Raw genomic sequence first — 24,223 nt, forward strand, 5'->3', positions numbered from 1 at the left:
AATTCTTACGACTCGTAAAAAGTTAATATTTGGTATGAAATAAAGAGCATTTAAAACTACTTAAAAACACTAATAAATGATTCAGGTAGGTTGCAAAGTAACTTTTATAGCTACTGTTAATATTTCTTTGTTGTATATTTTATTTTTTGACCACTTTTTCGAATCTATGTGTACAGTAATACAAACCCAGAAATACAGACCCGAATAAGTTTAAAATGATCCAAGTTTATTAAAATAAAAAAGTTAGCGATTGCCTTTATTTCCCAAGGCTGGGGTTAAAAAAAAAACCTTTAAGAAGCATTTAAAAATACATAAAAAATACAAAAAAGACATCAATTCTTACTTGCAAGAAGGCTGAAAGAAAAGAACATATAAAAAACGGAAAACAGTCCTTGTTTTGAATTCAGTCCTTTTCACAAAATGTTCAGTCTTTCTTTGACAAAATGTTCTTTTTTTTTCTTTTCCGAAAGGACAAACAAAAAGTTTCTTTGACCTAAAATGGGAGAAAGAAGTAATTTTCTTTGTTAAGGCTCATGTGCCTTTTTATTCAAAGAGGAGAGAAGACCATAAAGCCGCTTTGGTAGGCTTTATGAGGGGTAACTTCTTGAATTATGGAAGATTTGAGGGTTGAAAATCTCTCAAAGAGGGGATTTCTTTTCTAGGGGCGATATTCTGCCCGTCTCGTCGGCGAAATTAAATTTTGTTCTTCTTAGAAAAGAACTCCTCAACACACGGTAGTTTCTTTCGTTAGTCCTTTGAGAATAATAATTTACCAGTTGTAAGACCCGATTGACTTTTAATAACCGGTATTAATCTTCCCGTCGTAAGACCTTGTTGTCTTATAATGACTGCGAATAAAATAACGTTAATAGTTTAGTTCTAAACAAACGTCTTTCTCCAAAGGAGGAGAGAAAAAAAACGTGAAATTTAACGTCAAGAATACTTTCTGATCTGATGGAGCCGAATAGCATCCTTCTTCTTGGCCGGCTAGATTCGAACTGACAAAAACGGGCAAAAAAACCTTTCCTCCTTCTCCTCTCCAGGCTGGCTGCTAGAAAGCGAACTATACCTATGCTGCTGCTGATGATAATAGAAGTGACCTGCCGGTGAAGGAATGCGTTGCTTGACCCAAATGCGGAGATGTTGAATGGGTATAAATAAAAAATAAATAAAAATTATTTCTCTATTAAAAATTTCAAACTGATTTTTTTTTTTTTATTTTAAAATAAAGTAAAATGCTTCACTATAAGGCTAGTTACTTTTGTGTTTAATACAGCCAGAGCCTCGCTTTACAAAGGAAAAAAAAGATGAGAGGATAAGTTGGCCCAAGCGTTATGTTATATCGCATATCCCTCCATATTTCCATGAATAAACCGAAAACCAGCAATGGCGACGCTAGGACAAATCTGTTCGTCGTTTCAACGCAAATGAACACAATAGACACACATGACAACTTCAAATCCCATTTCTTTAGATACACACATCATTAGAATAACTCGCACCTTACTTCAACAAAGAAACCCGCCACAGAAAGCTGCAGTGCAGCTTAGCTGCACAGCAAAAGAAAAAAAAAAAATACAAAACACAAACATCACAGTAAACGCAACTCCTAAGCATATAAACACCAATATATAATTCCCATAACAATGCAACCGTACAACACCGACTAGATTACATTCACAATTTTATTAGCTTTAAATCGATATAACAAGTCATACATACACCAAATAGACGGTTCACTACAACAAATTATAACACGAAAAACAAACACACTCATAAAGCAAACTCAAGCCAGCGATTAAAATAAAACTTTATTTGCTCCTACTATGTCCGCTTCATCAATATATAAATACCAGCCTTTTCGACAACAGACAGACCGACCCTAGCGTGGCATGTTATGAATGCGCTCCGTCGTCAGCCAGCACCCAGCCCCTCTTCAGCGACATCAAACTCGGAGCATACTTCACCAGCATCGCCCGCCGCTACCATCTCAGCTACGATCCTGATACAAGCCCCTTTCCTTCTTCGGCTAATACCAAATCATCACCTCTCACCAACCTCACTCGTGCTACTAAGACGAAGCTTACTACATACAGCCAGCATCGCCCGCCGCTACCATCTCGCCCATGATCCTTATACAAGCAAGCCCCTTTCCTTCTTCAGCTGATATCAAATCACCACCTATCACCAACCCTGCCAAGCGACATCAGCTAACAAGGATCGCAGAAATACTTACTCAAGGGGAAATTTAGCAATGATTCTCAGAAAAGTCTAGGACTTTGTACCAAATCAAAGAATACTCTTAAATCAAAGTCTGTCGCAAAACCTATTTTCAGGTTTGTTGCGGACCAGGATATAAAATACCCTAACTCGCCACAAGAAAAAATAATGAAACGAATTGAATGAATAAAACACAGAACTCAAATGCTGGAATAAAATAAACATGTTGTTTATTTTATGTTGAGAAATGATGGTCTTCATATACACGTGTTCATTCAGCCGTTGATGACTATGCGCGTGGGAGGAATAGAGAAATGCGAAGTGGCAAGCCGGCTGTAGAAAGAAAGGGTTAAACTCAGTAGAAAGTCACGCACATGTCTGTGTCGATGGGCCAAAGCGAAGGGGAGATAGAGAGAGTTAGTCAATCCAGTTCATGGAGAGGGAAAGCGTATTAAATTTACTTGCACTTGCCCCGCATTACAGTAGCAGAGAAAGTGACGTTAGAACATGCGGTCAGCTCGTTGACGAAGCAGGTCGAACGCTGGTCCAGACGCAAAAAGAGGAAGTTGACAGGTTTTGTTGACTTTTATACTGGGGTCAGTGTTCTGACTGCGCATGTCTAGCTTCCACTTTAAAGGAAGTGACGTTTCGCATGTGTGTGTACTTGTGCGCGTATGTGTGCATATATGTGTGTACGTTAGCGTGTGTGTGTGCGTATGAGGTTGTGTATATGTGTGTGTGTGTGTGTATGTGCGTGCATACGTGTGGATGTGGATGTGTGGGAAAACATGTTCGAACAGGTTCAAGTGACCGGAACAAGTATTGAGTGAAACTATAGTGAGATAGAAAATAAAAAAATTGGTGATATTTTTTGTCACAAAAAGAACCACAGGATTTTATATCATTGTAAATCTCTGTTAGCGTTTTGGGGTTATGTTTTACAATTCACAGCGATCTGAAAAAGTGGTTAAAATCAGATATATAACTAAATGTTACCATAGCCAATAAAATTTTCTTTGCAACCTACCCGTATCATTTTTTTTTTTGTCTTTTAAAATAGTTTTAAATGGTTTTTATTTCATCTTAGTTGGAAATTTAAAAGCTGTAAAGAGAGTTAATATTTGAGATGAGATAAAAAGCATGCAAAACAACTTCAAAGACAAAAAAAGCAGGTAGATTGCAAAGTAACATTTATTGCCTTTGGTAACATTTATTTGTTGTATATTTTATTTTGACCACTTTTTCGAATCGCTGTGGATTGTAAAATATACCCGCATATTTAGTTCTAAGAAAGTATTCAGATCTATATAACAAAGCATCTGCAAAAAAAAAAAAATCTGTTGGATTATGATTTCCCCCATCAGATAGTGTTCAACTGATGACATCAGACATGCAGATGATTCATTCAGATAGATAAGCAAGCTAAAATTAGAGGATTCAGTTACTTCAACATTATCTGTAGAACCAAAAATCATTTTAGTGCTAGCAGCAACCGTCAGAGCATTGTTAATCGTTTTATAAATGACCCACAAGGTTTTTAGTTAATAATGAAGTCTGAGGTGAGCGTTTGCAGGAGAGAGCAACGGCTTAGTAGGTAGCAGTATTCTTGTGTAAAGACAGATATAATATATTGCCAGTTTGTTGAGGAGAGAAGAGCTCAGTTCACACGTGACTGCAGCCAGCAGTCATCGAGACAAAGGAGGCCGATTAAAGGAGAAAGAAAGAGCATAATCTTCAGTGTATTTAAATGTTATAGTGGGTGTATGTGTGTCGGTGTATTGACGAGAGCAGTTCTGTAGCATGACAAAGAAAGTCTGTGTGGGTACCGCACATGGAAATGTGGGAGTTAGAAGAGAACCATATTGCCTTGTTATACTTACTTTGGCCAAGGGCTGAAGCCCCCCACCAATGTGTGCTGCTGCTGGGCAAAGCAGACAGAAAGAGAAGTAAGAGGGAGAGTGTTCTCGGTTTTACCTTTTAGACACTCGGTCACGTGATTGAGAGCTGGCTTGTGATTGGTAGGCACATCGGTAAGACAGGGTTTTTTTTTCATCTCTTTTTCCTCTGGTGCGTTACTGCGTTACTACTCCTATTCTTTTCTTTTCTTTTATTTTTTGTGCTCGCAATTTTCCCTTTATGTTTTGCTCAACAAACACTCTTACACACACCTCCACTTTCTTTTCTGTCTTCGTGTCATGAGTTCAAGCCTGCCTATCTACTACAACTTTTTTCTTTTGCTCAACACACACCTCCAAACGCCCAGGCAACACCGGGTACCCAGGCTAGTAATTTAATAAAAAGTAAATGAAACTTCGAACAGGCGATAATAGTGATATTGTTATAATCGAACAAATTTCTTTTCCGGTAATTGCCAGAGCTGAGAAATAAAGTGTTTCCCTACATACGCAAAGTATAATTTTAGGATATGGAAACAATACAAATTTCTTTCTGACACGATGCAATTGGAATTTCGTCGACATAAAATATCATCCTTTTGTTTTATCCTACTTCAAACAAAGTTCTAAAAATTAGTCCCCACCCCTTATCTCAGGGCTAACATGTGATCTCATTATGATATGCACACAAAGTTCTCTTTTACCTCTCAAAACGGTCAGTTACTACTTTGTCTAGAAAAATATTACATATAGTTAATCGATGCCTCCATTCAGTCTCAAGAGACAATAGATAGCCCCTATAAGGTAAGCTGTGTAAGTACTATATATTTCGGCGTATGAGGCAACCGTCAGATAAGACGAGGCACAAAATTGGAGCAATTGTTAATAAATGTATCATATATCGGTTGTATAAGACAACTGTTAAATCATGAAACCATGTTTGTTTAGCCCAAGCTAGAGATTGCAACATCTGGCATCTTATGAAATATAGATTTTTAAAGATGATTTTTTTAACTTTAAGGGTCGTCTTATACAGGGTGTTCCAAAAGTCTTGGGCACATTCCAAGTCCGCACATCTGCTTAATTGTGAATGGTAGTAAGATGAAAGCGGTGCCATTTTAAAGCTAAATGCATTAAGGTTTTTGTAAGGCTATGTAGCGTCTACCCCGGAACTAATTACCAGATATACCAGATATGTTTTTTAGTTCTAGAGATATTCAATGTCAAAATGTTCCCAAGACTTTTGGAACACCCTGTACTTTAAAATATACGGTAATTCTGAGGCCAAGTGTTGCATAATCCCTAACTACACCTCTCTTGCATTGGCACTGCTTGACTCCAGTGACAAGAAGTGCTAGACGACTGGAAACAATGCTGATATAAAAGAAGAGCACATACATCACCTTCCCAAATAGTCGACCATTTACGTATTGACCAGGCTTGACGTTGCTTGAATTCAGTGTTCTAACAGGAACCTCTGCCTGTCAACATGATTACACTGTATACAGGTATTCTAAAAAAAATACAGAGGACCCCTTCTTAGGGCTTACATGTGATCTCTAAATGAGATACACAGAAAGTTTAATATTCAATTGAACTTCTCTTTTATCTCTCAAAACGTTGAGTTAATACTATGTCTTTTTTCTTTACATAGGCGGCACCACTTATCTACTTTTAGCTTTAGGCACAGATAAAGAGTGGAGGAATTATTGATAGTGTTTTCAGTTAGACGAGTGTTTCTTGTGAAAGTTTGGTGAGGGGGGACCGTAGATTGAAGCTCAGTCGAACACTTTCCATAAAAATAACGATAAAGCAGAGACAAACTCGCAACATCTCTTCTGTGAGATAGAGGTTGCAGCGAAGAGAAAAGGACATCTCCCACCAGGCCACAAAGTCTATTTTGAACAATATCAAGGCAGGACAGGTCCTTTCTAGCAGCTCCTGTCCATATGTGGCAACAGTATTCCATCCTTGGATGTATCTGGCTCTTATATAGATAGAGAATTGCATCAGCAGTGAGATATCTACTGGATCGATAGAAGGATCCGACAATTTTTCCAGCAGCCTTGGCAACAGATTTGATGTACATATTCCATTTAAGGTCAGGAGTAAAGGTCAAGCCAAGAAGCTTATCAAAACTTGATGACTCCCCAAGACGAGAGCCATTCATTTTAATTGATGCCAGATCGGGATCAGAACGTTGATGATGTAAAGATAGAAGCTTGGTTTTAAATGCATTAAAAGTAACCAGCCACTCCTTTCCTCATTGTACAATGTGATCAAGATCAGAGAGAGAATCAAAGAGAACTTGATCGTTTACTGTCTTAGATGTGCTACCATAGATGGCAGTGTCATCAGAAAAAATGTCTACAAATGATGTAAGGATGTGATTAGGAAGATCATTAATGTAGATCAGGAAAAGAGTTGGGCCCAGGATGGACCCCTGAGGGACTCCAGCATTAATACTGTGAGCTTCTGATTTTTGCCCCTCAACTACTACTCTTATGAACCTATCAGAGAGAAATGATTTAATAATTGAGAAGACATTTCCAGTTATACCATAGCTGGCGATCTTGTGAAGTAATCCTTTATGCCATACCCTATCAAAGGCCTTTGATATTTCAAGAACAATTTCAAGATCTAATATGGAGCTTGAGGATTATGTTTAGTCGGCATTCAAATTTTCTCACATTATTCTTTACCTTTTCATATATTTTACAGGCATATGATTTTTTTTCTATTTTTATAGTTTGCTAGCAGTAGCGCCTAGCATTGTCTGGTCGTAAAATATGTGTAAATATGATATTTGTATTTATTATTATAAAGTCAATTATTTCATATTACACTAGGCCCAATATATAGTCATGATTTCAAAAGTAAACAGAAAAAGGATTTGAGTGCCATCAGCTAGAATTGAAACTGAAACTAAAACATGACAAAAAATAATTGAAACTATTTCTACAAGTTAAGCATAGACCGAAGTTTATTTGTACTCAATGTTTTTTGGGTTTTTTTTACATAGATGTCACCACTTATCAAGACCGATAGGACACTCAAGGATAAGGGTTAAAGAGTGTACAGTAGTCAAAAAGACAATATAGTAATTGATAGAAATGGTAGTTTGGTAAATTTGTTAAGTGGAACGGCTCATCAGAAACTTGTTTACGTGGGACTTGAAGACAACCATATTATAGAGAACTGGAAAGCAGGAAAACGGAAGACAATTTCACAGGAATGCAGTTCTAAGAAAGAAGCTTTGTTCATGGAATCTATGTTAAGGTGTAGGCACAGCTAAAGAGTGGGGGGAATTATTGATAATGTTTTCAGCTAGATGAGTGTTTCTTGTGAAAGTTTGGTGAGGGGGGACCGTAGATTGAAGCTCAGTCAAACACTTTCCATGAAAATAACGATAAAGCAAACTCGCAGCATCTCTTCTGTGAGATAGAGGTTGCAGCGAAGAGAAAAGGACATCTCCCACCAGGCCACAAAGTCTATTTTGAACAATATCAAGGAAAGACCAGTCTTTTCTAACAGTTCCTGCCCATATGTGGCAACAGTATTCCATCCTTGGATGTATCTGGCTCTTATATAGATAGAGAATTGCATCAGCAGTGAGATATCTACTGGATTGATAGAAGGATCCGAATATTTTTCCAGCGGCCTTGGCAACAGATTTGATGTACGTATTCCATTTAAGATTAGGAGTAAAGGTCAAGCCAAGAAGCCTGTCAAAACTTGAGGCCTCCCCAAGACGGATGCCATTCATTTTAATTGATGCCAGATCGGGATCAGAACGTTGATGATGTAAAGATAGAAGCTTGGTTTTAGATTCATTAAAAGTAACCAGTCACTCCTTTCCTCATTGTACAAAGTGATCAAGATCAGAGGAGAGAGAATTGGAGAGAACTTGATCGTTTACTGTCTTAGATGTGCTACCATAAATTGTAGTGTCTACAGAAAAAATGTCTACGAATGATGTAAGGATGTGATTTGGAAGATCATTAACGTAGATCAGGAAAAGGGTTGGGCCCAGGATGGACCCCTGAGAGATTCCAGCATTAATACTGTGAGCTTCTAATTTTTGCCCATCAACTACTACTCTTATGAACCTATCAGAGAAAAATGATTTAATAATTGAGAAGACATTTCCAGCTATACCATAGCTGGAGAGCTTGTGAAGTAAACCATTATGCCATACCCTATCAAAGGCCTTTGATATGTCAAGAGCAATTGCCCTATAAAGGTTTCCTCTGTCGAGAGATTCGCTAATCCTATGAGATATAACTGTAAGCACATCTGCTGTAGATCTAGCAGAATGTAAACCATATTGTGCGTCACTAAGAAGTTGAATGGAGTGTGAATTTTATTAAATACAAGGTTGCTTCCATGACGGCAATGTTTTTGTACAGACAAGATTCAAGCAAGGGTGGCCATACGATCCACAGTTATTTATAATTATATTTACTGCTCTGTATGTAACAGCTTTGTTATTAAGCTAGCATTTTATCATTATTAATATACTATTTAGCTTGCAACTATTAATGCAGTTGTTAAAGAGCATCTCTCCTCTCTCTCTCTCTCTGGCTCTTTCATACTCTCTCTATTTTCTCTCTCTGTGTCTCTATTAGATAGTAGATCGAGAGAGAGAGGGAGAGGGTGGGAGGAGGTCAGAGAGATATTTTTGTAGTAAATCCACGTTGTAGGAAGTGACGTTTCATCTAACCGGATGTCATGTGATGCTACGTGGCAAGGTTGGTGAAACGTTGAGTCTCTCAGAAAATGCCAAGCCGAGCAGAGGTCTAAAATGGTTCTCTCCTAAGTAAGGGGGGAGATGCGCGCCCCAGACGTGGGACGTGGTAGGTACCCACAGTGGAGACCATCGATGGCGACATCTGCAGATCATGCCTGGGAGAATAAAAGGTTGAAAACCCAACATCTGTCTTCATCTTGTGTATTCCGCAACAGCAAGAGAGCTCCACCCAGATGAAGACTCTCCCAGAGCAGCAAAACCAGGTATGAACTTCTATATATAAACACATACATCCACAACAAGTGTCCTAACCACCAGTCAAACGGTTTAAGGGATCTTGGGTCCCGTTCTCTCGTCTCTTAACACTTGTAATATCTCTCTCATCGTCGTAAACTTCTTCTCTTCATTAGTAAAATGGACACGTCATCACCAGGGTACCAGTATCCCTCAAGTAAAGTGTCAAAGTCCAAATCCGTTTCTTCTCCCTCCCTTATGTAACACAGTTTCTAGGTTGCATAATGTCGTAAAATTTTTGAATAAACTTTTCCTTAATGAAAAACGTCATTCCGGTTAGAAATGATAGAATATTCAATACCGTTAACGATTACATTTTCTGTGATTTATCAATGCATTTTACCATGAGCAGAACTATTAGATAGAAATAGAGATGTTAGAGTTAATATATTTTACTCAGTGGATTTGTGAGAAATATGTGTACTTGCTTTCCAGAAAAAGTTAAGCACTAATTAATTATCTCCAGAGAACTATATTATGTTTTGGAAATGATTGTTACTCATCAAGAACGACTTAAAAAGTCAGTAACACAAAGTTAATTAACTTAGTGTTGGCAACATAAATTTCCTCTCCTCAACTGACCATTTAAACATATTATACTTAGGGTTTATTTGTTAGGAAAATATTTTCATGCCAGGTTGTTCTGATGAACTCCTGTACAGAGAGAATTTAGACATTTGAGGATAGTGTCTAGTAGGCATTCAAGTTCTCTCATGTTGTTTCGTTTTTTTGTCTTATTTTTAGTTATAAGCTGGATATGTGCCCCCCCAGTTGCTAACATTCACTTGCTTTTTATTGACTCCAGCTGAGATCTCTTTTCAGGATTCTCATTGGTCCCTTAAGTGCAATTGTCTGGATCTTTTCTGCACTTGGTTCACCAGGAATACTGGTTAGATAAACTTTAAAGTCCTTTTTCATAAGCTTTGTGGCATCTATAATCACTGGGATGATTGATGTTGTAATATTTTTTTTAGATATAATGGGGGTATTATCCCACACAGTTGGGAGATTCTATTTATAAACAATGCTGCTAGGAACTGACAAATCAAATTAATTCACATTCTGCTACCAATCAGAAACCAGAATTGCTCCATAAATATTAAACCTTTTCTGCAGCAACTTCGCATATGTTTTCTTCATGTCAACATGAGAAGAATCTCTTGCTCTGTGGCTTCCAACTCCAGAACTGTCTACTGAGAACCAGTCACCTCCAGAATTTGTGTAGAACAACTATCGGAAACTGTTCTGAAGCTAAACATGGCTTACAACTCTAGAATGGATATTTCCTTAAGATTCCAATTTCTCTTCATATCATACAAGAGACCTTCTCTCATTCACTCTGTTCAGATCTCCATCATTGTGGGCACTCACTTAAATCAAGAGTGCAACTCTCTGTATTATGCCATATTACTATGTCAGGTTTAACAGCAGCATTTTCAAGGAAGCTGGCTGTAGGAATTACAAGGTTGTAATATATGGTGTATGCCACATTTTTTATCTTTTTTTTTTCATTTTTCTTAAACTTTTTCTTCTAGGGGATGGGACATCCAACCAGATGTCTGACATTTACCCCTATTTTAGTGAGTCCAACCAAGAGATCTTTTCAGGATTCTAGCCGTCCCTTTCAGTGCAATCGTTTGTATTTCACTTGCACTTGGTTCACCGGGTATGCTTGCTATGTACTTTTTAAAGTTCTTTTTCATAAGCCCAGTTGCTCCTATGATGACTGGTATAATTGAAACGTCTTTTAATTTCCAATTTCGTTTTATATCATACATAAGTCCTTGATACTTTGTTATCTTTTCCCTCTCAACTCTGTTAAGCCCTGTATCATTGGGTACACTGACCTCTATTACGGTCGCTTTTTTGTTTGCTCTGTCCCAAATCACTATATCTGGTTTAACAGCTGCGTTTTCTAGATATGTAGCAGTAGGGATTATGTAGTCATAGTGAATAGTGTAGTTGTCATTCCCAACTGTTCGTTCGGGTATATGTTCCCAGGAGTTTTTACTACACTGAATGTTGAGTTTCTTATCTAGTGTGTATATGTACATGTTTTATTAAATGTGATTTTTGAGAAAATGAATATCCACATATTTCACATGTAAATGGTTTCTCCTTTGTGTGTACACGCATGTGATTTGTCAGATGTGAATTCTGAGAAAAAGAAGATTTGCATATTTCACATGAAAAAGGCTTTTCTTTAGTATGTGTGCGTATATGTTTTGTCAATGATGATGTCTGAGAAAATGAAGAGCCACATATTTCACAAGCAAATGGTTTCTCCCCAGTGTGTATACGTACATGTTTCTTTAAATTTGACTTATCAGAAAAAAGAGATCCGCAAGTTTCACAAGGAAATCGTCTTTCTCCAGTGTGTATGCGTACATGTTTTGTTAAATTTGACTTCTCTGAAAATGAAGAGCCGCATATTTCACAGCAGAATGGTTCCTCCCCAGTATGTATACGCACATGCTTGGTTAAACCTGATTTCTGAGCAAAGGAAGATCCACATATTTCACAGGAAAATGGCTTCTCCCCAGTGTGTACACGCACATGATTCACCAAAGTTGCTTTCGTAGAAAATGAAGATTCACATATTTCGCAAGAAAATCGTTTCTCTCCTGTGTGTGTAAGGATGTGTTGTGTTAAATTTGATTTTCCTGAAAAACATGTTCCACAAATTTCACATGAAAACGGTTTCTCTCCACTGTGTGTACGTGTGTGTTTCGTCAATGATGACTTCTCAGAAAATTTAAATCCACATTTTTCACAGGAAAATGGTTTCTCGCCAGTATGTATACGAAAGTGTTGTGTTAAATTTGATTTCCGAGAAAATAAAGAACCACACACTTCACAGTAAAATGGTTTCTCCATAGTGTATATACACAATTGTGTATTCAGCTTTGATTTTGGGAAATATGAAGATCCGCAAATTGTACAGGAAAATTGTTTTTCTTCTATCAGCACAACCATTTCATCTGCAATTAATAAAATATATTAACACAAATTCAAGGCTTAATATTATTACAAAAATAACTATTTCTTTTACAATGTTCATTAAAATGCATCAGATATGTATGAATATTTAAAATAGAAAAACAAAATAAAAAGTTCATATATGTATGAAAAAATTGCATCATATATGTATGAATATTTAAAATAGAAAAAAAATCATATATATATGAAAAAGCATTATATATGTATGCATATTTTAAATAGAAAAAACAAAACAAAAAATCATATATGTATGAAAAAGCATCATATATGTATATTTAAAATAGAAAAAACAAAACAAAGAATCATATATGTATGAAAAAGCATCATATATGTATATTTAAAATAGAAAAAACAAAACAAAGAATCATATATGTATGAAAAAGCATCATATATGTATATTTAAAATAGAAAAAACAAAACAAAGAATCATATATGTATGAAAAAGCATCATATATGTATATTTAAAATAGAAAAAACAAAACAAAGAATCATATATGTATGAAAAAAGCATCATATATGTATATTTAAAATAGAAAAAACAAAACAAAGAATCATATATGTATGAAAAAGCATCATATATGTATATTTAAAATAGAAAAAACAAAACAGAATCATATATGTATGAAAAAGCATCATATATGTATATTTAAAATAGAAAAAACAAAAAGAATCATATATGTATGAAAAAGCATCATATATGTATATTTAAAATAGAAAAAACAAAACAAAGAATCATATATGTATGAAAAAGCATCATATATGTATATTTAAAATAGAAAAAACAAAACAAAGAATCATATATGTATGAAAAAAGCATCATATATGTATATTTAAAATAGAAAAAACAAAAAGAATCATATATGTATGAAAAAGCATCATATATGTATATTTAAAATAGAAAAAAACAAAAAGAATCATATATGTATGAAAAAAGCATCATATATGCATGAATATTTGTGGGGAGACGCCCACTAATTAACATAGGCGGGTGAGTGAGATATATAAAGATATCAATCACCAATACCGGGAGAGTTCGGAATGACCACCAAATAGGCAAGACGCCTATGCTGCCTCCAGTAAGACATGCAACACGCCACCTGCCGGAATATCTCCAACAGAAGTATATCTGAAGACATGTAACTTTTCTTCCTAATATATTATTGTTATACCTTTACTTTCATGTTCTTGTTAATTATTTGTGCAGACACAACAAATATTTAAAATAGAAAAAAAACAATATATGTATGAAAAAAAAAAACATAATTGAAAACCATAAATTATTTATCATTGTTTTTTTTATAAGATGAGACTTCTTTTCAGGATTACATTTTTTGTCAAATATTATTTAAAGAATATATGTTTAAATGTTGAATATCTCTGTTTATAAAATAAGAAAAAAAATAATGATTTTATTCCTTTTAAAATTGCATCATTTTTCTTTTAAATTGATATTTTAAATGTTTCACCCAGCTACAATATTTACTATTTATAATTTTAAAAAATAGAATCGGTTTTAGTTAACATATAGTTACCTGCCTCTTACTAAACTCACTCTGTCTTATGTTTTATTGATAGATAATAAACACGTTTTACTTACTTCGATATCAGTAATATTTTATGCTAAATATAAGATACATACACTTAAGCCATTGGTCTTTATATATTAGACTAGCATGGGTACCAGGTGTTGCCCAGGTGTGGAGAGGTGGAATAGTAAGGATATTAAACAATCAACTCCCTATAAAAAATACAATTGTTTCAATGAAAATAGCAGCGATTACCCGTGCAAGCACAAAATATTAGCCGCAGTAGCCAGGCTCGAACCTGTAACTCAAGAGGGAAAGGAGGTAAAAAAACAAATGCATCAGGCCTCTTGCCCACGGCGCACTTATGACGTCACTCCCCTTGGAAATGTTGTATTGTAAGAGTATGTTGAGATCACTAGGTGTGAATGCCTTGAAAAAATGTCAATACAAAAACTAATCCCTCCTTACAAAAAAACGGTCCAGTTAACCAGCACAAAATTAATATTTTTGGCCAATTTTTACATGTTTGTCATCAAAGAGATTGTTCTTTCTAACGATACCAATTTTGTCAGTGTTTATTGCGTGTATCGAAAGTTTTTGGCAGACATACAAACACACACACACATTTTACCTTTTATATATAGAGACTAGCGAGGGGTATCCGGCGTTGCCCGGGTGTTTGAAAGTGTGTGGTTTTGGGTAAATCAAAACTCCGGGGGGGGGAAGGTTTGAAAAAATGTTTTGGTAGGTAAGTATGAAGATCGAACCCGAACCCTTGAGGCAAAGTTGGAAATTAAAGTGTGAAAAAAAACGTTAACCATTGGACCACCACGAGACGCTAACGGTAACACGTTTGAATTTATTTAACTATTTAAATTAGCAGGTGCGCGTTTTAATGACTTAATGAGGTCAACTTTTGACTGCAGGGTAGCATTTCATTTAGTGCAGGAATACTTTTTTTTTATTTTCCCAAGACGTTGGGGGTAGGGGGAAACAGCTCCACTTGTCAAAATTAAATAGAAATTGTCTTCTGATATAAGGAAATAATGTTTCCACATTGATCAAAGCTGATTGCTTTCGGACATTTCCAGCGATCGAGACTGGAAAAATAACGCAAGAATTAGTGTTGCTTTTATTATAGGAAAAGGCCTAACCCACATGCGGCGAGTGAAAACTGTTGAATATTTATCTTCCCGAAGTCGAGCAAATTAAATAGACAGGCGAGCTCTGTTGTTAACTCATAGATATTACGATTTACATGTGATATAAAAAGTTTTAAAAAGTTGTTAGGCGACCGACCACTTCTCTGAAAAAAGCCTTTTGTAGACATGCAGAAAAAGCGAACACACATACATTTTCGCTTTTATATATATAGATAAAGTAGATCAGTGATATGTTGTAGATTTATATGTGAATCAAACATATTATTTACCTTCTTCATCAAAAATAGTTCTTAGTCAATTGACCTTCAAGAAAAATAGATAATGAATAATTTACAATTCATCACTATAGAAATCATTCAATCGGTTTCAATTAAGTAAAATATATTTACTGTCACTTACCAAACTCACTTTGATGTTTCTGAATTTTTTAGATTAGGATTGGTTGTTTCTGTTATTCATCGGGTTATATTCTCCGAGTTCGACAAGATACACCTGAGGAAGGTCGGAAGTTGGTTAAGTAGCTTGCTAGGTCTAGGTGTGGTCATTCATGGTTATTTTGGTGAAAGCCATTGCACCGAATTTGGATGAGTTATAGGCAGACTGAAGAGCAATTTGTTCTACACCAGTAATAACTTTTATGCTTTTTATGAGATCAAAATGTTTAGAGGAAAATGTTGTATTCTTATATGTAAACCAAACATATTTACTAGTATTGGAATGATTAATCAGAATCGGAATCAGGAATCGAAAAATATCAGAACATTTTGGAGTATCGGAATCGGAAAAATGTGTGCCTATTTTTTAATGCCAAAAACGATTCTTTTAATTGGCATTTTTATTAGATTTTCCTTACAGAGAATTCTTCTACTGCTGATAGTAATGCTAAAACAATGAATTCATTTTAAAATTAAAATCAAGAGATCATCCATCACAAGTATATCTTTACATTCTAGAAAAGATCTGCACATTAAACATGTGTTTTTATGGTAATCATGAAACATAACAACTTTATGGTTAAATATTTAGATATTTATAAAGAATCGGAATTGGTAATTATATCAGAATCAGGAATTTAATATGAAATCAGTAATCGGAATCGGTATATTGGAATCGTCCCATTTCTTATACTTACCTTCTTTGACATAAACATCCTTTAGTTAAATGACCTTAGCCAGTGGTACACAAGTCTGGGAAAACCAAATCTCTTCTCAAGGAGGGTGATGAAGACTAATTAAGTTAAATATAAAGTCATGACTGTGGGATCTGATTGAGTTTTTTTGGCACTACACTTATTCCTGCATCCAAGACATATATTGTTATTTTGGGGTCTCAAAGCAGTCATTAAACTGTCTAAATTTAATGCCATGTTAGTTGATTATAACAATGCTTATGTTGTTTATCTCCAAGTCAAGAGAGTAAACACTGCCAGAAAGTTTGCAATAAATCTTTAGTAAAAGCTGCAAGAACTGTTTTTTTTTATGTAATTTCTGCCAGGTCATAACACTGCATTAAAAACAGCAATGTCTTTTCCTTTGACAGAGATATTGGATCTGAACTTTGAGATGAAGTCAAAATATTTTGTTCTACTATCAGACTTATTTCAGCATCCAGGACATCTATTGTTATTTTGGATTGGAGTCTCCAAATAATCATTTTGTTGTCTTAATTCATACCATGTTATAAAGCCCTTCTAGATGCTTATGTCTGTTACGTTTGAGGTTGATCAAGAGGTTAAAGATGGTAAAAAAATATGTGCTCCTTCACAGAAGCAAGCAGAATAAAAGACCAACCCCGCAATGCACTCTATGTGATCATGAGATCGGGGGGGTGGGGGGGGTGATAGTAATCAAAGCAGCAAGTTCCCACGTGTCTGTGCCTTGTGTGGCTGTACATAAAAACGACAACAATAACGAACTTACCTTCACATGGGATCTGAAAGAGAGATGTCATGAAGATTGACAGCTTTTATACCAAAACCAAGTCACACTTTTACAGGTGATGTGATGGGATGGATAAAAACGATCTGAGAAATAGAAGAGAGGGAGAAAGAAGGAAATGAAGTCAACAGGCATTTTATTTAACCATTACTAGGAAGCAACTGTTGCAAGAACAATTTTCTTTTTTTTTTTAAAGGAAAAATCGGCAATTGAAGTTATTGCAATGGTTGATCAAGAGGTTAAGAATGGTCAAAAAGTTTGCAATGAATCCTTGATAGAAGTTGACCACCAGCAGAACGAATCTTCTGTTTGGTCAACGTGGGTGTCATGACATCTTATATTGCTAAGCAAATCACATATTTTTAGAAATGTCTAAAACATAATGAATTTGTTCTCCCAAATTTGCTGGTGGAATATGGATGTCATTGCAGAAGCAGCTTAGTAGCTCTGATTGAATGACTACTCGATAGATTAAACAAGTTTTCAGGACAACAAGTTCATTTGCCACATTGGAAGTGTAGTAGCAGATTTCTTAGTGCATGAGAATCACAAACATTTTTTTATTTGATTAAAAAATTCCTTGCCATGAAATTCCTTACTTAACCAAAAGCTATTAATTTTTTTTTTTAGATGCATGAGCAAACTCTCTATTAAAGACTGTCAGAAAGTGTAAGATTTTGCATGAGCATAGTAAATGAGCTCCCCTTAAAAAGACACATTGTTTCAGAATCAGATTAATCAAAGTCTAATGTCTGGACCATAGAACAATAACTTCTGGCAGATTGAAAAAAGTAAAAGAAAAGAAATCATACTATGTAACACTATTTACCTCTTCCTATGACAGTAATAATGCATCATAGGTGAATTGACTCAACAAATTGCATAGTGTCCTGAAACAGATGAACCAAATGCAAATCTCTTGATTGTAGGACAATAATTTCTGGGATATGATAGGCCGAAAATAAAAGAAGTCTGCTGTTTGAAACGCTGTTTATGCCCTTCTTACTGTAGCAAATTTATACATGAAGGCGCATTGAAAGAGTGCAAAAAATTGAAAAACGGCCAATTCCTGGTGTGTCCATCTCAGACGATCAGCAACAACTTCATCTTTTCAATAACTGAAGGTAATGTGTAAACTGCAGTACCTTCGACTGAACCAGGCCATACCTCACCATGTAACAAAAAATGATTGAGTGTTTAGGGATGATACCAATGTGAATTTAAATTCGGATAACATAATAATATAATAGGATACGCTTTTTTTTGTATATGTTGCCCAAGCTAATCTGTTTTATTCACTACATGTTGATTTGATTTCAAAAACAAAATATTTAACCTAGAATTAAACATTCACAAGAAACACTTGTTTCCCCCACTCTATCTGTGCCTAACCCTAAATGTATCGGGTCAAGATCAAAGTGTAGTATCTGTTCTTCAGATCTACACTTCAATTTCTTGTTCTCTGTCAGTTGAGGAGAAATCCTTCCCGACTGAGACAATTTTTATTTTTGTTCCTGTTCACATTAAAAAACGACCCTGGTGTCTAACTCTGTCCCATGAGGAGGCATTGTAAATAGGAACCCTTAATGTAGATTCCATGAACAAAGCTTCTTTCTTAGAACTGCACGCCCGTGGAACTCTCTTCCGCTTACCTGCTTTCCAGTTGACTACAATATGGCCGTCTTCAAGTCCAATGTGAACAAGTTCTTGATGAGTCGTTCCCCTTAAGTAATCCAATTTTACCAAATTTACATTTCTAACGATTGTCCTTTTGACCATTGTACACTCTTTAACCCTTATCCTTGAGTGGCCTTGGAAATCCTTATCCTCGAGTAGCTTTGTAAAAAAAGAATTAAAAAGGTGAAATTCAAACTATGAGTCGCCCCCTTAAGTAAACACTTCATCAAATCTCCACACTAACGTACTGTACTTGCAATAACCCTTATCCCTGAGTGGCTTCCGGGCCTTGATAAGTGGTGACTACCATGTAAAAAAAAAAAAAAGATAAAAAAAAGGTAAGGGTCACCTGTCTATCCAATGGTGGATTCATCAGTCACAAGTCAAGTACAAATGAATAAAAGTATATAAATGCTGAAATATGCCTAGAGAAGGCATACTGAAGTGATTCGGAAACTTATTGAATTGCAGAAAATAGGATCTTTTTTTTTTTTTTTTACAAAGTAGTCACCACTTATCAAGACCTGGAAGCCACTCGGGGATAAGTCTTATTGCGTGTACAGTAATCAATGGAATAGTATCGTAGCAATCGTTAGTATTGGAGATTTGGTAAAGCGTCTTACTTAAGGGGGAAGTTCATCAGGAATTTGTTTATGTTGGACTTGAAGACATCCAAGTTGTAGTGAGGTGGGAAACATGCAAACGGAAGAGAGTTCCACAGGTGTGCATTTCTAAGAAAGAAGCTTTGTTCATGGAATCTACGTTTCGGTTTTGGCACAGATAAAGAGTGGGGGAAATTTTTGACAGTGGTTTCAGCTAGACGGGTGTTTATCATGAAAGATTTGTGAGGGGGGTCCAGATATTGGAGCTCAGATGAACATTTATTACTGTTCTCATAATTTCTGGGAAATTTGTAATAATGTGGTAAATAATGGCCAATCCACAATTCCACTATCCAATATCCAACAACTCTGAGCAAAATGATCTGCTTGCTCAGTGGTTCGCCTATAACTCTGGTTTAGATTCCTCAAAGCACTCACTACTCAATTTCCCTTTACAGTAAATCTAAGAATTATGCATTTTTATTCCAGGAATCCTTTTAGATGAGACTTCATAACTGTGTATTCATTCGTTTGTGGACTACTGTCATCTTCATAGTTGTTGTTACATAATGTTTCAGTTTGTGGCACAGTGGATAAAGGTGTTGAATCTCTATGGTTCCAGGTGAACACTGTCTGAAGATAGCCATTTTAATCCTACCCAAGTAGGTAAGAAGATTAGTTGGCCAAAAACGTTGTGAAAAAACAAATATGGAAGGCAGTAATTCTGGGGATACAGTTACAACTGCACACCTGTGGAACTCTCTTCAGCTTACCTGCTTTCCAGCCAACTACAATATGGCCGTCTTCAACTCCAATGTGAACAAGTTTTTGATGAGTTGTTCCCCTTAAGTAATCCAATTTTACCAAGTTTACATTTCCAACAATTGTCCTTTTGACCATTGTACAATCTTTAACCCTTATCCTTGAGTGGCCTTGGAAACCCTTATCCTCAGCAATCTTATTCATCACATGTAATCACCGTAAGAAGTCCTAAGGATTAGTTAATTGAAACAACACCTATGAAGATGAGGACAGCAATCTGCAAGAAAATGAATACACAACATATAAAATTTACACCTTCTACTGTCTGTAATATCATGCAAAACCTAGACACTCCCAAGGCATGTAGGCTTGATCTTACCCCAATCATAATAATTAAAAAAGGTTTTGCTGATCTAGCCCATCTTCTACAAAGTCGTCAACAAGTTTTGCTTCTCTCATAGTTGAAAAACTGCTTCCTTTGTACCAATATTTAAAAATTCTCATGAAAGAACTTACTCACTCATCAGTCTCCTCCCCATTTTTATTCATGTCTTTTATCAATAATGCACTAAGTGACCATCTTGTAAATGTTATGTTTTTTTCTGTCCAACAGTATGGATTTAGGCAAGCTCACTCTACTACAGATATTTTAACCGTCATAAACTGGAATCTTAGGGATATATCAATCATACCAGTTATTATGGGTGCTACAAGGCTTATGAAGAAGAACCTGAAGTCCTACCTAACTAATGTTCCTGGTGAACCAAGTGCAAAAGAGATCCAGACAATTGCACTAAAGGGAACAATGAGGATACTAAAAAGAGCTCTCGGTTGATTACAATAAAAAGCAGGGCAATGTTGGCAGCTGGTTTGCCTGCCCCATACCCAGCATTACAATCTTCAAAGGAAGAAAATTTTTAAAAAAATAAGATAGGGGACATTAGAGCTGTAGTCTTTGATATATCCAAAACTTTTGACAAAGTCTGGCATGAAGAGTTTCTTATGAAAATTAAATCATATGGTATTTCTGGACGAATAGTCAACATAATCAGATCCTTCCTAAAAAATGAGAAATATCACTAAAACTTTAACACGTCTACATTATTAAAAACAAGCAGTAATTTACTGCATTTTTAAAAATTTCTCCATGAAACTTTCTATATTGTTACTATATTTAAGTTGTGTTAGTCCATAGCACCCCCCCCCGCAACAAAACCAAAAAACTGCACAAAAATCTTTACGATGTACATACCCATGACATAAAGAAAATACTGTACACCAAAAATCAGGTAAATTGATCATGTAGTTTTATTTTTATAAAGAAACTCATTTTAAACAAATTATAAGGATTTTACATACGTGCATTGGTGGCAGGAAACTGATAGCAAGACATTGTTTTGAAAGCCGGTTTATTATAATTTTTTTTGTAAGTTCTTGATTACTTTTGGAGTGTATTTGAAAAATTAAAGCCTAAAGTTAATTTTCAAAAGGAAACAAAAAACTTACATGTGAAAAAAAAAAAATTATAATAAAAATGTTTTCATGGCAACATTCAGAAACTGACAAGTCCAGCTAAAATTTTGAAGTTAAATAAATTCATTGTAAAAATCCCTTCAAATATAAATATTAGTTTTCTGGGACTATTTCAAAGATAATTAATAAAGTTCTAAGATACTGAATTAAAAACAAAACCTTGCTTGTATAAAAAAATAGCTTAATTCACCCCCAAAAGCAAGAGATTCTGGCTTCACACAATCAAACATAAAAATTAGTCTAACATAAGTTCTATGGAAGCCCAAAATGTCAGAAAGTAAAAAAGCTATCTGAATATGACGTCAGGTGGTTAAAGGGAGAGAGGGGGATACAAAATCGACTGGTTTTCTTTTTTTTCTCCAGCTGTGCGTCCGTATATTCCTATCATGAATATTTGTATAATTTTTACCATTTTTTTTTTAAATTCAATTATTTTTGTGTGTTCCGGCTTTTAAATTAACATTTTCTTTTCAAGATTATATAAAAATTATGTTACGCTGAAGATTGCACATTCATTCAGGCAAGAAAAATATTAGTATCTTAGATAAAAATGACGGTAAAAATGTAGTCTAAAAAAGAAGGAAGTATTTTTTGCAATTATAATTTTTTTGTGTGAAAGTATTAAATAAACAATGCTTAATTCACTGATAATAATATTAGTTCAAGAAATTAATTTTTCTTTGAGTGATATCGATTAATACGGACTTTAGGGGCTTTTTCGTAATGTTCCTGAAAAAATCATTTTTTTTTTTTTTATTGTTACAATTTACGATGCTTTATTTTCATAAAAAGCAAAAATAAATACATGCATCTTTTTCATTTTTTTACTACAGAAAACCATATCTTTAGTAAAGGTATTTTTTGTTCAAACAAAATAATACATTTCCATTATGATTCAAATAAAAATAGCATGTTCATTATTGTTGTGTAGTGGAACGAAAGTGAAAATAAGAACAATCAAGTCGAGGTTCGGTTAAGGAACAAGTGTATTAGCAATAATGTACAAAGATAGGAAAGCGTGTATATCTACTGGACACTCGGCTAGCAGTTGAAGTGCAGTCGCATCTCTCTCTCACCGATGTTGGAATTACTAGCGCTATTTATAGTGCTAATCGGTGTAAATTCCTCTATTCAAGGAAGGCCGGTATAACAATTATATTCTGTGATCATTATTTGATGAATACTGAAAATTTCATTAAAATTGATTGATTTCATGATTTTTTGGTGAATTTTTAAGTAAAGGGAGGGGTTTAATGTCTATACATTTTGATCATTGGCTATTCATTTTGTGTAGTGAAAATTGAATGTGACTGCAGTCACGGAGGTGGGCTGCTAGGTGTGTCAGAAATTTTGTGAAAAATAGTGAATAATTCCACCCCATCTTTCCAAGCTTATAACTCCTCGAAAAATGTAATTCAAGCCTTAATTTTTTTTTCAATTAAAGGAGTAATGACCAAGGTTTCATTAAAAAAAACAAAAAAAAAAACAACGTGTTTTTGTTTTTGTTTTTTAAAAAAAGGTTTTAAACTTCGGACTTTACAGGTAAATTTCTTTAAAAAAAAACACTACTTTTTTTTGTTTTAAATTTGAATATATTATTTATTGACCTTTTCTCTTCAGTTTGTGATATATAAAACTTTGGTGAGTAAATTAATTATTTACTTTTTAATAGACACTTGAAAATGGAGGGTGGCGTGAATTTAAATAAAACCGTTCGTCTAAAATATTATATTCGGTTTATTGGAAAGAGCATAAAATTTCACATTGACCCTGAAAATATCGTAAAAATAGAATCAATAGAAAAATTTTGATAGATTTTTAAAATTTAAAAATATTGAGTTCGTAAAATTCATTACTGTTTTAAAAAAAAATATTTCTATTACTTTTAAAACAACTTTAATAATTTATTTTGGAAGTATAATCCATAAAGAAAATAAACAACCCACTTTTAAAAGAGAAATTACGAGTTTTTTTTATATTTTATTCGGTTTCGTGTTAGAGGTGTCAAAAATTCTGGGCTGCATGTTCGAACTCGAAATTAATTGCATGTATATTATTATTATTATTATTATTAGTAGTAGTAGTAGTAGTAGTAGTAGTAGTAGTAGGTTGAATTCTGTACAACAACCGAATCTTTAATTATTTATCCTGTATTAAATTGAAAAATTAATGCATAACCAGAAAACAAAAGCACTGAAATTTGATTTATGAAAAAAAAAAAAAGTGAGCGACGAAAATAATGAGTTAGAAATTATACTTACATTTTAAGTTAATACTGAATACACAAGAGAGTTTAAAATGAAATTACTTTTGCTGTTTTGCTTTTTGTCGTATTTCGATGGTTACAGATTCATAATAAGATGTATTATGAAGAAAATGTCATGGCCGACATGCGAATAAGCGTTATTACCCATAATGCAATGTTGACTTCCGCCGGTTTACAAATGTAGTTCGTGCAATTTACTTATTTAACGATTTAAACATTTTTTTTCATTCATTAATTTAAATCAATATAGCAGCATAGTTATTACTACGAAATTGTGCTTCAAGTGTCCCATAACTTTACTTTTAACGGTCCTATTACACTAACGTTTTGCACTCTTTTTTTCATTGTTGGTGTTGCTGCTATTATTATTATTATTGGTAGTAGTAGTAGTAGTAGTAGTAGTAGTAGTAGTACGGCACTATCACGTTGATACACCGGTTCTCGACAGATTACCGAAGTTAAGCAACGTTGAGCTTGGCCAGTACCAGATGGGTGACTATTTGGGAAGGCTAGGCGCTGTATGTACCTTCTGGAAAGGTTGGGCGTGGGGCCAGTACTAGCACCCTCACATCGTAAAATGAACTCAGTCGTTACAAAA

At 34.7% G+C, this 24,223-nt stretch overlaps 1 long non-coding RNA gene across 1 annotated transcript; it reads right to left on the reverse strand.

The window, feature by feature from the left end:
- Positions 1–205: 205 nt before the first annotated feature.
- On the reverse strand, positions 206–23,986 carry LOC145269440 (uncharacterized). The gene is made up of 2 exons (XR_013865055.1): positions 23,621–23,986; positions 206–12,140 (listed from the first exon to the last, which is right to left on the reverse strand). It is a non-coding gene; the product is annotated as an uncharacterized LOC145269440 (long non-coding RNA).
- Positions 23,987–24,223: the final 237 nt, after the last annotated feature.

The sequence above is a fragment of the Euprymna scolopes genome, chromosome 45 (assembly GCF_053919585.1).
Source record: "Euprymna scolopes isolate OS-2025 chromosome 45, ASM5391958v1, whole genome shotgun sequence".
In the NCBI taxonomy this organism is placed as follows: Eukaryota; Metazoa; Mollusca; class Cephalopoda; order Sepiida; family Sepiolidae; genus Euprymna; species Euprymna scolopes.